This window comes from Euprymna scolopes, chromosome 30 (genome assembly GCF_053919585.1).
Source record: "Euprymna scolopes isolate OS-2025 chromosome 30, ASM5391958v1, whole genome shotgun sequence".
In the NCBI taxonomy this organism is placed as follows: domain Eukaryota; kingdom Metazoa; phylum Mollusca; class Cephalopoda; order Sepiida; family Sepiolidae; genus Euprymna; species Euprymna scolopes.
Window position 1 is genome coordinate 60,837,511 of NC_136511.1, and position 10,242 is coordinate 60,847,752.

General features: G+C 36.3%; 1 non-coding gene across 1 annotated transcript; it reads left to right on the forward strand.

Moving 5' to 3' along the window:
• The first annotated feature begins 7,608 nt into the window (after positions 1 to 7,608).
• Positions 7,609 to 7,679, forward strand: Trnag-gcc (transfer RNA glycine (anticodon GCC)). The gene has a single exon. It is a non-coding gene; the product is annotated as a tRNA-Gly (tRNA).
• The last annotated feature ends 2,563 nt before the right edge of the window (positions 7,680 to 10,242 follow it).

Here is a 10,242-nt window from a genome sequence, read left to right on the forward strand (position 1 = left end):
TGTGACACGTAGCACCAGAGTCCACACTCCAGTTTTATTCTTAGAAAACATTATGTGAGAAAAGCCCGAAATGTTTGGATTATCCTGCATTTTCTTAGTGAAGAACGCATTTAATTCCGCTTGAAATTCTCTTCAGTCTCTTCACCAAGCAGTCGAAAATCACGTTTAATGTGTCCAGTTTTTCCACAACGATAAAACTTGAGTCCCTTTCTGCTGACGTGGCCATTTGATGTCATGACTTTCAATTCGGCATTATTATCTTCCCTTTCTTTAATTATGGATTCTTCACATAAGAGTCGCTTAGTTACTGATCCACTTAGGGAACTCTTGATTAGCTTCAAGTCTTGTCACCAACATGTTGTAGGAATCTGGAAGTGTAGCTAGAAAATGCACAACGCTGTCCTCTTCATGTCACCAATGACTGCCAACTTATCAAATAGCTCAACCATCATTTTCGATGTATTCATTAACAGAGTCATTAACCTTCTTTTAATTCAAGAAAATATAATTTTCCCCTTAACGCTGTTTTCTTTTGAAATTGATCAGTAAATTTCTTTCAAACGATCATAAGATAAGTTGGATCTCCAATTATATATCACATTGACTTTTTACTGAAAGAACAACTGTGGCTAACGCACGGTCTCTTCTTAATATACACGTTCTGTGTGCTTGTATATCAAGGCGCTGTTGTGGTACAGATTCTGTTCCATCAATATTCTCCAGAGATCATCTTTAATCAAAGCCATTTTAACTTGAACTCGTCATATCGAGTAGTTTGTTATATCAAATAATGGCACAAGAACACTAAGCTTTGCACCCACAATTATTATTTGTTATAAACAGCAAAAATAACTTATTTTCTTTTATCACAACAGAAAATTTCAGATGACCAAAAAACAATGTTCAAACGTGTTTAATTTTTTAAAATTTTTATTATTGATATGTTAATATGCCGATTCTAGGCCCATAATCTTTTTTGGGTTAATTAGTAACATTTGTTAAGCTAATTCTGAAGTAAATAAAGAAAACATACCTTTTCCTCCTTAAATGACTTCATAGTGGAAGATATATTGACGATAACAGAAACAAAACAAAACAAATTAATTAACAATGTAACATCTTTTAGCATTTTACACATACACACACAGACATATACACGCACGCACGCACGCGTTCGCGCAGAAAGCCACGCCTGTTTATTTTGTACGTTTACACGAAAGAGGAATAACACGTTGCACAGGAGCCTTTATAAATATACACAAAGAGTAGATAACTCCGCGTCACCTGATCCTAAAAACACACCTCATCTCTTAACAGACAAAGGGAAGCAGTTCAAGTTTACTTAAGTCCTTACATCACATAATCGTCAAAGAGAGACAACTCTTCAAGCATAAAGAACACAGAAACATTGATAAATTTCCAATAGAATCTTTGATTAGATTCGAATTATTTTTAAATAAAAATGAATTGTTTGAAAACGATTCCAATCTGCAATGAAAAATACAAATGAAATTCGTAAAATGCCAATGAAAAAGGCAGTAGGGATTTAGTTTTGTATTTATTTGTATATTTTAAACGCGAAAAAATTGTCGATTAAAAAAAAAGAAGTTTTTATAGCTGTTTTTTTTTTTTAATTACGCATGAACAGAATTTTTCAAACCGGAAGCTGTAGACCGGATACACGGTTTCCACACCGAAGCAAATGATTTGAATTTTATAATATATATATATATATATATATATATATATATATATATATATATATATATATATATATATATATCTATATATATGTATATGTGTGTGTGTGTGTGTGTGTGTGTGTGTGTGTGTGGAGAGAGAGAGGAAGAGAGAGAGATATAAATAGAAAGGGGGAGAAAGAGTTTATGTGCGAAACCGAGAGAGCATTTACCCCGCTTCATCTCTATGTAAATACCAACCCACAAAACGTATGGCACCACCCGAACCCCCCCCCCCCCCAAATTGTTTGTTTTCGGTGTCACTAGGGTCGGTATGAATTAATCCGATTCCTAATTCCTAACTTTCTCTTCTAAAAATCTCTCATCAAGTGTACGTCTAATCCGGCCCACGGGTAGGGGACGGTACCGAGAGTGGAGGAGGGTGTGTGTGGACGATATTCTAATCTCTCGTCTCTCAACACCTGTCTATTCAATAATGAATAATTCATCATTATTTACAATGAAGAAAAGAAAAAAACCGACTCAGTTTGATGAAGTTATTATCGGACACCTTTCCATGGAGGACGTATTCATTAATTTCATGCCTTATTTCAGCCGGGGGTGTCGTTATTTTTGTTGCTTTTATGAAAACGTCCCAAGGCTTTCTAATTAATAAATAACTTATGATTAAACTTAGTCTTTTAGTGCTTTTACTACTCGGCTTGCCGAGTATTTTGTCCTTAAGGCATTCGGGTGCGTGATTGAAGGACTAGATACCGTCGAGTTGTATGCTAAGTTCAAATAGCAAAAAATCATATGTGCTTCGTTATTATCGCAATCTGCTGAAGGAGAACAACTTGAATGCCTACTGGAGAGAACTTGAATATCTACTAGACATTATCCTGTTATAACCCTGTCCAGAATGCCTTACTAGGCACTACTGTTCTGTTATGTATACGACATACTCAGGTTTACACACCGGTTCCTGTCAGATCACCGGAATTAAGCAACGTTGAGCCTGGTTATTACTTAAATGGTGCCTAATCTGAAAACTCCAGAGCTGTATGTAGGAGGACGTCGACACCTCCCTGCAAAAGTTGCAAAAACCTAACGTCGTCATTTCCACTGACAAGGATATACATGCGATTAGAGACTGCTTGTGAATTTAATACACCTATGGAACTTCCTCCTTGGGAGGAAGCCGGCTAAACCCAAACCGGGTTACTGCCGTTTCTGTTAGAAATTTGACAATTATATCCTGCCTCCCATTGTATTTGTTTTGGACCAATCAGATTGGTCGATTACGTTTGCCGAGGTGCGGTTCGCGTTGGCGGGCTTTTTGCATGCGTGCCTTTCTTTTTCAGTTTCCATCAAGACAGCCCTACCAGAAGAATCTGTGGAACTCACCCTTCACATAAAAGGCATTTGGGCGCCTCTAACCTGTACGCATTTTTTAGACTTTTATTTAAGCCTAAATGAATAGGCTAAGATATTACATTGTGTGTCTTCTTAAGACTTGTATTTTAAGCCTAGTATGCTCAATAGTTATTATTTGAATCTCCCTGAAACTTTAAGTCTGAATTGTCGACCTGATATTCAGGACCTTTTCTTCCATGAACATTAACTATGAACTTCTGTAATATCGTCTTAATGCGAGAATTGAATCTTTTTCATCAGAAGGCATCATATCGACCCTCTTCAAACGGCTGTAAACTCGGATCTTCGAAGGCAGATGAACCTGCTTCCAGTTCCTGTTGAAGATAAAAGACTATCACCTTTCGAGGTTGTTAACGGCTCTTTTTACAGAGGTATAACGGGCATTACTTTTTGCAACCGAGGAAGTAATAAAATTTGTATTGAATTCTAAGGTAGGCTTTGTTGTATTTTTGGTCTTATTTTTGCCACGGACTTGGAGCAAAAAGCAGGTGAGACAAAATATCTCACATTTCACGCACACACACACACACGCGCGCATGCGCGTGCACACACGCCCACACACATACACACACATACACGTGTCTAAGGTCTCTTTGTAAAAGGGTTTGGCAGGACAACATGACATGGGGACACTTTTCCCTACAAGTAAACCCTGACGAAATATTCAAAATTGCATTGTATGAAAGGTGCGCATACGATTATCTTGGTATGAATAATCCACATTCGCTTATACGATGAATGGCGCATCTCAGTTACGTAATGTTTTCTATAAAAACAGCACAAAGCTAGATACTCAACCAGACTAGATGAATTATTGTCCTGGAATTTAGTAAGACATAGACAATAAGAAAGGTTTACTATAACATATTCAACTGGCTAATTGGTAGAGGAAAAGTAATGTTCTTAACTTCTTTGCCTACTCAACGGAGGATTTAATTCGGATCAAGTAAAGATTAGATACCCCGTAGCAGAAGACGAATACTGGCGAACATTTCAAGTGACACCAGTTGTTCGACCTTGACATTGCCGTTGGTTGTTTGTAAACACGTCAAATACCAGACATAGTCGAATGTTCGCGAGCAAGATTTTAAAAAAAAAATATATTTACAAATCTTTTAAGATTTAAAAGAAAAAATATATTTACAAAACATGTTTTTTTAATATTAAATATTTACAAAACTTTTAAGGATTAATCAAAACAAACCAACAGTTTTTTTCTATTTACAAAAAACTTTTTAATGTAAGTAATAAAACGAACGTATTTAAACAAAATATATTTAAATAAATGGGTGTCTTTCTGAGTGCTTATTTAATCTTTACTTGATCCTTTAATTCAATACACGAATACATATGGATCTACTATAGAGATCACGTGTTAGTCCCTAAGAAATGGTCCCTTAATTTCCGAGAACTTTAACTGTATGCGAGCCTTTTCTAGTCTCGCACAAACACACACATTCACATTTCAAGCTATATTAGTTGTCGCATACATACGTGCACACAAACATACGTGCCCACGTCCACACATGTACATATATATTAACGTTCGCGTACATACACTCACATTCACGTGTATATACACACACGCTAACGTACACACATCTACTCACACACGCGCGCACGTACGCACACAAGGACGACATCGCTTCCTTTCAATGGAAATCCACACATGCGCAAAGCCCACCGGAAACAAATATAAAACAAAGAGCAATAACCGGCTTCTTCCTTTTAGGCCCAGCTTTCGAGCTGGTCGGTCTACGGACCGACCGCGCGTACCTCACGTCATTTTGCTACTATGTGGGGCAAAAAGCTAACAGACCGTACGTACACATTCTCACTCTTTCTCTCTCTATCTACTACTGGTCCCTGAGAACACCTTCGCGTAGCTGACTGCTAACTGACGTCATCCCTCTATCCTCTTCTTTGTCTACACGCTGGACTATCATCCCATTTTCCACGACATCACTCAATTATTTCCCACGCGCGAACAAACGATAGTGACGCGAACGTGAGATGAAAACACTTTTCCTTTTTCCTTCTACAATACCAGTCCTCTACAAACGATGGTTACACCCGCGCGGACATGAACACGTTATATCTAAAACATTCATTCTTTCAACAGTAAATAAACGACACGTTTATCTTATCCATCAATTGAGTCTTTGTTTTCCTCAATTCCATTCGTTTCATTATTCTTTTGTAACGGGATTAGGATATATGTCCTAGTCCCCTACAACTGAAGTAAAATAAATACAAACTGAAGAAAACATACGCAGTTCTCAAAGGTAGTTTAGTGCTAGAAAGCACCCGCGTTGATTCCTGCGCTATGCAGCAATTTTTTTATCCATTAAAAAATTAACCATCGAAAATTTATAGAATCTGTGTGATTTACCAGGGGTGAAATAAAAAATATACATCAAATAAATATCACCAAAGACAAACCAAGTTTATTTATTTGCGAACTGTTATCCTCATAGCTCTTGTTTCACGACGTGTCAGTTACCTATTCTTCTGGCCTTCGCCGCGACTGGATTGGAATGCTGAGTCTCTTAACTGCACCCAAAGTAATTACTGCCTTCCATAGTTGTTGTCGTCGCACCACGTCTTGGCCAGCTAATCCCCTGGCCGGGTTTGGGTAGCATTGAAACCGCTATCTTCAAACTATGCTCACCTAGAGCTGTAAAGATTCAACGCTTCTGCCCACTGCACCACTGGCCCTTATAATAATCTATATAAATAAAAGCGAAAATGTATGTATGTTTTTGTGTATGTTTGGATGTCTGCTAAAACCTTTCAACCGACGCGACGAAAATTCACAAACTCGGTATCACACCGAAGCTCCATCCTTTGCTCGAAAAATATCGAAAAATTGGTGAAAAGCGTTAACTTTTTCACTCAACATCGACAATTTTCGACAGGGGGGGGTCAACAAAAACGGTCCTCTCGTGACAATGACCGATTCTACGCATGCGTCAGATGACGTCGTGACCTGATTTACTTCAAATAGTTGAAAAACCTAACAAACTTCATGTATGTCGCGTTAGCTCAGTTGGTTAAAGCCTTGGTTCATTATCTAAACATTTTGGGTTTGAATCGTGGTGTGAGATGTTTTTGTTTTTTTTCGATTTTTTAAATTTAAATATTGAACCAGTGTTTCGTTTTTCTGCTTTTTTTTTTACTTCGCTTATTATTAGCGACACCCAAAAACACCCGGGTACCCACCGATTTTTAAAATTTTAATATCGAAACAGGCTTATTGAAGCCATTTTTCACGTGTTCATTTTCTGTTTTCATCGTTCGTTTGCTTAACGTTAGTTTTTTTGCTTTTTTCCCACTTAAGTGTTTACGTTGTTTTCTTTTTTTACTTCGCTTATAACAAATAAGCCTACGTCGTCGTCGTCATCGTAGTCGTCGTCGTCGTAACGCCCGACGACTTCCGGTCACGCACCTGTCAATTTCGTTCTTAAAATTTAAATGTTACATTTTTATTGCTTCAAAATAAAGTCGAGTTAAAAGGACCCCCCCCACTAAAAAACAAACAAACAAAAACAACAACAACAGAAAACAAACAAAAAAAAAACACCATGGTGTTGTCATAAGACATTAGCTAGAGTCGATTCTTGATATGCGCGTGAAAATGAAAAATATAAATTAAACAATGCTGGAAGAACGTTTTCGGATGATGTATTTCTGTCCTAATTTTGGGTTGGTATTACTATACACATAGATTCGAAAAAGTTGTCAAAAAACAAATATATAACAAACAAATGTTATCAAAGGTAAGATAAGTTACTTGTCCACCTCGAAAAACATACAGTGTTTACCAATGTATTGGAAAATTTAAAATGGCGCCCGACTCTCTCTTTGAGACGATAAGTTTGGGAAAAAAGTTAAAAATAAAATATATGCAAAATACTGTTAAAAACCCACCGAATATATGTCGGCCTATGTTACGGTAACATATATTGAGCGGGTTTCTAACAGCATTTTGTATAGTTTTTTATGTATAACTTTTTCTCAAACTTACTTTACTTAAGAGAGAGTCGGGCGCCATTTAAAATTTTCCAATACATCGGTAAACACGGTATTTTTTTTTCAAGCTGAATAAACGTGTTACATTAAATAAAACCACTAGAAAATTATTCAGTGAGGTAGAAAAGTAACTTATCTTGCCTTTGATAACATTTATTTGTTATATATTTGTTTTTTGACAACTTTTTCGACTCTATGTGTACAGTAATACAACCCCCTAATTTTATTTAATTTTCAACTGCTGCGCGATCATCAAGGCTTGACCATGGCCGTTTATATCGTCTGCATATTGTCACGCCGGTTTTTTTTTTTTTCTTTGGTTATTTTGAAAAAGAACCAGAATCCTTTTCTATATTTAGATCGAATTGAAAATCTTTTTTACCTGAATATACATTGACTTTATCCTCCGGTTTACGTGTGTAGATTATTTTAAACAAGCTAAACCGGCTTTTTTCAGGTCGCATCGGTGGTTCAGTGGTAGAATGCTCGCCTGCCACGCGGGCGGCCCGGGTTCGATTCCCGGCCGATGCAGTAGTATTTTTTTTTATCGATTAAGTATTGAATCTTTTATGTTTAGATTAAATTGAAGTTCTTTTTGCCTGAATAGCGATTGGCCTCTTGCTTAAGCTAACGCTTGTAGGTTATCTCAAAGTAGGTGGGTCCTGGATATGACCTTCCGATGGTGAGGCCCCAGTTTGCGGGCTTTAGCGAGTGTGGAGCTACCCTTTAATTGCCATTGCTTCCAGGTCCACTCTGACCCGGAGTGGTAGTGCCTGTTAGGTTCCCAATTATGGGTTAAATAGAAACCGACTTGAAAAAAAAATACACAAAAAAACAAAACAAATATATTCTATTAAAAAACTTTTCTTCAAAATCACTGGATTTGGCATTAAATAACCTGAAAAGGGTTGATATGCCGTAAATCAAAAACAAACAAAGTAGGCGAACCATAAATTTTCAGTTTGCATCGACTGTTTATATATACATCATATCGACTGTAATATGTATATGTGTGTATTAATTGCATAACGCAAGCACAAGACAATAAAATATCTCATTATGGAAATACATTTTTAGGTATTTAGTTCTTTCTCACCACAAGAGCTGTGTCACTGGGGTCGGAAAGTGGAATTGAAAAAGTCAGTGCTCCAGAGCTAGAGCCCTGTGACCTTGGAAAAGATAAATGTAACTCAGTCAGCACTCCTGGTAGGGCGCCTCAGGCGATTAGCAAGAAACTAACCCCTTCTCAAAAAGAGAGAAGGAAAAGACTGGGAGGGTGAGCCGCCTTGAATTGCACAGAACCAGAATTGCGCCGCAATCAACAGCGAACAGGTCATTACAGGAATTGTCTAATCTTTGTTGATGTTATTTTTCTCTAATTTGTCCAAAATAATTTTTTGTGACGAGTGATATTTTTACAAATATATACACGTTGCTATTGTAGATAATGTGGGGGATTCTCTACCAAGACGTACTTATAAAAGACAAGTTGCCTTTACGTCTGACTCTGCTCTTGTGGAGGGGGAAGTGAATAGAGGCATTGCTGCCCTTGTTTAAGGCCATAATTAATTATTTATTTAGTCTCAAACCCAACATCACTGCTTATCTTTGTCGGAACCGGATGTAACTCTTCTTCCTTCTTAGATCTTGTCTCCTCCTTAATTTTGTTTAACGCCCCCCCCCCCACTGTCATTTCAGGGTTTAATCTAAACTATTCACCTCAAATCAAAGGATCTTACGTTAAAACCAGCTGCGCGCCGACTTGTCTGGCATGCATATTGCCTAAGGTCGTCGGTTCGATCCGCACCGTTTGCTCTCTAAAACAAAACCGATAAAGTCACTGAATTACGGTGTGAGTTTATTGCGAGGGGGGGGGTGATATATGTGTAGGCATTAAAATTAAATTGTTAAATATATTTTATGAGGCATTTTTTCGAATTAAAATCTAGTAAGAAATACGCTTTCCGTAAAAAAAAAAATACACACTTTAAATATGTAAACATTAGGCAAAGTTAGCCAATATTGTTCAAACGAGATATTTCGGATAACTTGTTTTCTGTACCTTAGGCACCGCCGAAAAATCAAGTTGTTGTTGTTTTTTAAAACTAAATTACATTTATTAAAATCCATTATTTCTGAGTAACTTTTTTTTTCCAGAAAGATAAAACCCTGAATTTTATCATATAGAAAACAGAATAATGTAAAACTTTTTCTACTATTTTTAATTCAATTTTAAATGTTAAATTTTCCCAAAAAGTTAACAATTGACATTTTTTGTCTTGCACAAAAAACGTACTTAAAATTTAAAAAAAAAAAGGGTTTTTGAAATAATTAATTTATGTATTTATTGTCTAACTAAGATTTAGGATGATTTTCTAAGAGAATATGCAAAAATATTATAATATAAGTACCTGAATTTCAAATAATTCCACTTATTCATATTGGTAACCAGATATTTCGCGTCGACGTAGAGTTCAGATCGACTCTGTTTACGTTTTCTTTTGATAAGAAGAAAACTATGGAAGACCAAACAGGCCAAAAAAAACTTATTTTTCAGTGACGAAAATTTCAATGTATTATTAACGCTGAGGCTGGCCAGTACCAGATGGGTGACCATTTGTATGAGTTTGGTTTTTAATGTGTATGTGTGTGGGGGCCAGGCTCCCCAAAATGGGGGGGGGGCAATTTAAAGCAGAATAAAAAAAATTATTTCAGCGCGTTTGGTCCACCGTAGTCGAAAGGCGGCAAACGTTTTCAAACGAGATCTAAAAAATGATGCTATTTTTAACACAAAGGGCACAATATTTATCGAATTTTTTTTTTGTATCGATTATTCAAAGCATGCCCTGTTTAATAATGGTCATGCATTATTCGGCTCGCTAAAAAAAAATTGTTAATTTATTTATCAAAATTTTTAAATGGCTTTTTTGTTTTTGTTTTGCTTAACTTAAATTAATTATTTTACTTAACATATTCACCGAATTTCACACTTCAAAACTCAAAAGCGGGATAATTAAACACAATCGAAGTTCTGATATTCAGACGTCCAAATAAGGTATGCAAACAATTTTTTTTTTTTAATCTATAATTCTAT